The 6,271-nt window shown below is 45.1% G+C and overlaps 1 pseudogene; it reads left to right on the top strand.

Moving 5' to 3' along the window:
* The first annotated feature begins 2,379 nt into the window (after nt 1-2,379).
* LOC147442588 (uncharacterized) lies at nt 2,380-3,132 on the top strand (annotated as a pseudogene).
* Nucleotides 3,133-6,271: the final 3,139 nt, after the last annotated feature.

Below are 6,271 nucleotides of genomic sequence, written 5' to 3'. Positions count from 1 at the left end.
AGGTTTCCTGGTTCTTGCAACATCACCCACTAATTATTTTGACAGAGGTTCGCTGTCTTGAGGAGTTATGAGCTTGCTCTCTGCAGACGTCTCGGATTAGGTCACGGTAGGGATGCCGTTAATTTGTTACCTTTGTTGCCTCTTCTCGAGCAAGATTGCAATACAATTGAGGGTTTATCCTTATCATCTGACTGCATATTGTCAATTCAAAAGAATTTTTTCAGCATTTGGAAACAAATAAATGAGTGGTATTGGCCTTCGCTTCAATGAGCATACATAATCTCATTTGTTTACCGACTGTTTTCTGATAATCCCACACATCCATGTGCTAATCCAACGAGGGCATGGTTCCTCAAATGTCAGACCAACTTCATCTTCCTCATCCACAACTACTCCCCCACCCTCGCCCCCTCCTCCTCTCCCACCGCCACATTCAACTTCACCAACTTCAACCACAGAAGATGACTCAAAGGAATCGGTGCCATCAAATTTTGATGACCCTTCAAATGAACAGATAGAGGTATATCCCTTGGTAGAAGATGAAAAATTGGTGGAGAATGTTGTGGTAAACTATGAAGAAATTAGTGAGACCTTAAATGCTACTAGAAGTGCTTTTTTTATCAGAGTAGAGTGAGAAGGAGTCTCTTGATTATTGCAGGCAATTTGAGGTAGGGCACGGGAATTCACAACTGGAGGCTGTTGTGTTGTCAATAAATGCATGTCGAGAAGACCAAAGCAATGCTGAAGGTTTTCCATTACCTTCATGTAAGCCTGATGGAGGCTCCGTTGTTTTACTGATTCATCCTCACATGCACAGGGTATGTGAATGAATCAACCATCATTTTCTACAACTGAATCTGGATTGCAGTGGTCAAAGGTTAATGCTAGTCTTCCTTTTTTCACTCTCTCATCGTCATCAGCCATAATTCCAAGCTCCCGACATGAAAGCTGGGGCTTATCTCTTGCATCTAGCTCAATCCAAACAGCAAGTGGATCCTCTTGCAACAGTGGAGGAGTGTAAAATCATCAAAGAGCTTCATCTCCAAGGTTGCAATTAGCCCATAAGAAAATGAGAGAGAGAGAGAGAGATTTTGAAGTTGAAACTAGACACTCAAAAAGGTGTGGGGGTGCAGCGGATGGCTAAAGATGGGAATTGTCTCTTTGGTGCAGTAGAAGATCAGGTCTATGGAGATTTTGAAATTCAATCACCTATACTTTTGTCTTGAAGGCTATGCTTACATCTTGAAGGGATGTGGCTCTCTACAAGTGCTCGAGGAGCTTCCTATTCGGAGTGTAGACTCTTGGAATGCATTGGTCGTGGGATACGCACAACAGGAGTAGGGCCAAAAAGCTCTAGGATGTTTTCAATTGCCTATCTAGAGTGTGGACCCTTGCAATGCACTGATTGCAAGATTTTCCACAAGAGAAAGCTCTAGTCTATTTCTAGGAAATGAAACCACCTACACATTCATCTTGAAGACATGTGGCTCTACCCAAGATGATATGGACACAAAGCTTCTCTCTCTCTCTCTCTCTCTCTCTCTCTCTCTCTCTCTCTCTCTCTCTCTCTCTCTCTCTCTCTCTCTCTCTCTCTCTCTCTCTCTCTCTCTCTCTCTCTCTCTCTCTCTCACACACACACAGAGAGTTTCCAATGTTTTGTTCAATCTCAATTCAATGCGAACGCAGCTAACAAAGCACTCTAGTTACTTCGTTAGCGCAGAAGGCAAAATCACAACGCTGCGCTCTCGTCAACCCACGTGTCGCGAACGGCGTCCAAGGCAAGAATGTAGGCAATGAAGTAAAAAAGCCATCGTGCTTGGCAATATGTCTGTGAAGCTCGCGAGGGATCAGCGAGGGCCTCTCTTCTGATGGAATTACCTATGCATGCATCGTGAAGGATGCTTATATGGGCACAAGAAAAGCGGCCGTGCTTGGCACTGTCTTGGTCGATATGTATGGGAAGTGAGGGCTCAACAAGGGCTTTTCTTCACATGGAATTACCTATGCATATGCATCTTGAAGGATGCTGATATGGGCACAAAAAAAGACTGTCGTGCTTGGCACTGTCTTGGTCGATATGTATGTGACATGAGGGCTCAACAAGGGCTTTTCTTCATATGGAATTACCTATGCATATGCATCTTGAAGGATGTGGCTCTACGCAAGATGTTGAGATGCAATCACCTAGCATGCATCTTTAAGGCATGTGTCTCTACGCAAGATGCTGATAGGGCACAAAAATTCACAATTATATTGTTAGTCAGAGGCTCTTGAAAAGAGATGTCCTGCTTGGCACTGTCTTGGTTGATATGTATGCGAAGTGAGGGCCTCTCTCGAGCTGCAATCACCTACACATGCATCTTGAAGGCATGTGGCTCTATGCAAGATGCGTACTTCAAAATCTACAACAGTGATGGTGAAGTTGCACCTGTGACATTCTCTTCTTTGTCAACTACATCTTCTTCTAAAGATCTTCTAGCTGTTGCAAACCCCTTGGAGCACCTCGATAGCTTCTTGCACGATGTTTTGAATTCAAGGCATCAAATCATAGTGTTAAGGCTGGAGCTAGAGGTTGAGAGGTTCGTAAGGAATCCAAAGCCAGCCAGCAGCAACTGATTTCGAATCCAATGTCCTCCTTATCGTGTTGCCCAGCACTACCACGTGAAAGCCATGGCACTAGACAGCAGTGTTCCACCATCCCCATCGCCAATTCTTTTGGTGAAAACTCTAAAAAGTAGAGTTCTAAGTGTTAAGCTAGCAGATATACCTGTCGGTTCCGGATTTGACGCAAACCCTGCATCATCGCCACCTGGGAAGCTTGCGTTTAGGCAAAGAGCAAGGGAGGGTTCCATTGACAACAACGATTTGATTGCTTCAAGAAGGATGAACCCGATCAGACGATCAGATCCATTGAAGAACGAATGGACAAATACAACAAATCCAGGGCACACATCTTTAGCAATATTGGTGATGTTAGAAAAAGAGATGAGTGCCTTACTGATGCAACAAGTAGTGACAAATCTGAAAGAGATGAATGCGAGGAGTTAAAGCAGCAAGCCAGTGGCAGTCTTTACGGATAGAGATAAGGATATGAAGAAACCTGCGGATTCCAACGCAAAAAATAGTTTTTGAACGAGCTCGAAAGGCAGATCTCAGTGTTGCAGGTCTCTGCGTCGGGTTATAGGACGACCCTTCATGGGCTGGTTCCATCAATGCCCTGTGATGGTTGTTTTACCCTACAAGCTGACCCAGTAAGGGGGTCACAAGCTATGCACTATCAACCAGGTTCAGGGAGCAGATTCAGCAGAGCAGGGCATTAGCCTCTCTCTCTCTCATTTGTTTTGAGCTTCGGTGCCTAGAGTCGGCTGTGGTACCGATCCCTCTCGTTGAGGGTCGTGTTGGCATTGTTGATGGGAGAGTTGTCATGCAGCATGGTTGATTATTGTAGGGTTTAATACATAGTTACCCAGAACGCGAAACGGGAACGGCGATGGGATCCGTGCGGAACGGGGGAACGGCTAGGGGTCCGGAACGGGAACGGCACGGAACGGGAGGTATAAAAAACACCCAAATAGTGCATTTTTAGCTCCTTGTGTTTAAACACAAGGAGTATTAGAGTGCTTTGACTCTAATACTCACAAAAAACTCGTTTTGAAGACCATTCAACTTTGCTATGACTAGATGATGATATGAGAGAGAGAGAGAGAGAGAGAGAGAGAGGGAGAGACTTGAGAGAGTGAGAGGGAGGGAGAGATTTGAGAGAGTGGGAGGGAGAGGAAGAGAGCTTGAAGGCGTGAAGCCTTGAGCCTTGAGAGAGTGAGTCTTGAGAGGGAGAGATCTTGAGAGTGTGAGAGGGAGAGAGCTTGAGCATTGAGGATTAGCTTGTGGAGAGAAAGGGGGAGGGGGGTGCATTTTATGAGTCCTTGAGGCCTTGCACACTTCAAAACAAAGCCCAAACATTTACTTCAATTTTTTCAATTTTTGCCAAATTTGTTTGTAGCCGTTGGCCGTTCCAGGGGCATTCCGGAACGTTCCGGGGGCGTTCCGGAACGGCCGTTCCGGTTTGCACTGGCCACCCGGAACCCACCCGGAACGTCAAACGTTCCGGGACGTCTCGGAACGTTCGGGAAGGGAACTGCCCCCCGGAACGCCGGAACAGGGGCTAGGGGGCGTTCCCCGGTAACTCTGGTTTAATAAGCAGGTTGTTGAGCAAGCTGTGAAGAAAGGCCTTTCCTTCGCACCTGATGGGCATCCTTTCTACAATGTCTCTTCAAGCACGTTGATTGCAGGATATGCCCAACATGGCTGTGGCAAGGACTAGATTCAAAGCAAAGAGCTCCCTTCCTAAGATGTTGACATGGTGAGAGAATTCATGATGAGAGCGCTAGTCAAGGGCTCTTTAGAAAGATGTCATTCTTCGTAGTGAGGGCCTCTCTCTAAATGCAATCTCCTTTGCTTGCACCTTCAAGACCTCTCACCTTCTGCAAGATCTTCACATGGAGAAGAGAATTCATGATGAGATTCCTACATGGGGATGTTGGAGAAACATGTGCTTGGCAATGCTTTGGTCGATATATGTATGTCAAATGTGGGGTCCTTATGAAAGCGCGTACAGTTTTTGGTGAGCTTTCTGTCCAAAATGTCATCTCTTGGAATGTATTCGCTGCAAGATATGCCCAACATGGTTGTGGCAAGAAAGCATTAAGAATTTTTCACCAGATGCCAAGGAAAGGTGTTTCTTCACGGCTAACCAGATATGTGCAACATGCTGTGCCAAGGAAGCACTGAGATGTTTTGATGCAAAGGAAAGGCCTTTCTTCAAATGCGGTTACCTATCCAGTCAGGCATTGTGAGGGGGCTGTTGGAGAAACATGTTGTGCGTTGCAATGTGCTGGTTGATATGTACGCCAAATGTGGTGCCCTTATGAAAGCGCAAAAGATTTTCTTGATGGGTTTTTTATCTGAAATGTCATCTCTTGGGACATGTTGATTATACGATATGCCTAACTTGGCTGTGGCAAGGATGACATCCCCTAGAGTGAGTTGGTTGCAGGATATGCTTAACAGTGTTTTGATCTATATGTTTGCCAAATGTGGTGCCCTCATGAAACTACAAAAAGTTTTGGATAAGCTTTTACTACATATTGTCGCCTTTTGGAGCATGTTGATTGCTAGATACGAGCAACATGATTGTGGCAAGGCAGCTCTTGGCTATTTTAACCACATGAAAAGTGAGGGTTTCTTACTAGACAGTTTCTTGGACGTGAGGATGCTTTGAAATGTTTTGCCTAGATGCAATACAACCTGGGCATGTTCTTGATGACCATTTACCCTGAAATGTTGCTTGTAGGACACATTGAGTGATGGAATGGTGTCTCTTGGAATGCCTTGGTTGTGGGATATACACCACAGAATAGGGCCAGAGAGTAGGTTGTTTTCAGCTTCCTATCCAGAATGTGGACTCTTGAAAGGCAATGACTGCAAGATTTGGTCCACAAGAAAAAGCTCTAGTATGTGTTCAACAAATGCGAAGCGAGGGCCTCTCTCCAAATGTAATCACCTAGGCCAGCATCTTGAAGGCATGTGGCTCTACACAAGATATTGATATGGGCACAAAAATTAACAATTATATTGTTAGTCGGAGACTATATGTATGCCAAATGTGGTGCGCTTGAGAAAGCACAAAAAGGGCTTGAGGAGGTTTCTGTCCAGAATGTCACCTCTTAGAATACATTAATTGCAGGATGTATGCAACAAGAGCAGGGCTTGAAAGCTCTGGGATGTTTCAGCAGATGCAAAGCAAGTGTATCTCTCCAAATTCAATCACCTATACTCTCATCTTGAAGGCATGTGGCTCTACACAAGTTCTCAAGGAGCTTCCTGTCCAGAGTGTGGACCCTTGGAATGCACTGACTGCAAGATTTTCCCCATAGGGCAGGGCCAGAAAACAAGGGCCTCTCTCTAGAACTAATCATCTACGCATGCTTGAAGGCATGTTGCTCTATGCAAGATGCTGAGTTTTTCAAACAGGAGGATTGATTATGTCGTTCAATATAGCTTTTGTGCTTTTTGATGATGCCACATCATCGTCCTCTGGTTCTGTTTTTAGCCTATGGCTACCTCCACCCTATGTCAGTCTCCCAACTTGGGTTACATTTCTTCATCATGAATCTAGAAGTAACACACCCAACTTTGGTTGTTCCTCCATTAGAGGAAGTTTCGGCAACCTCGTACCTCTATCAGTTGTATACACCTGCTCAATTGATCTTCA

The sequence above is a fragment of the Adiantum capillus-veneris genome, chromosome 14, assembly GCF_014529385.1.
Source record: "Adiantum capillus-veneris isolate H3 chromosome 14, ASM1452938v2, whole genome shotgun sequence".
NCBI classification, from domain to species: Eukaryota; Viridiplantae; Streptophyta; class Polypodiopsida; order Polypodiales; family Pteridaceae; genus Adiantum; species Adiantum capillus-veneris.
This window is presented reverse-complemented; position numbering and strand designations above follow the sequence as displayed.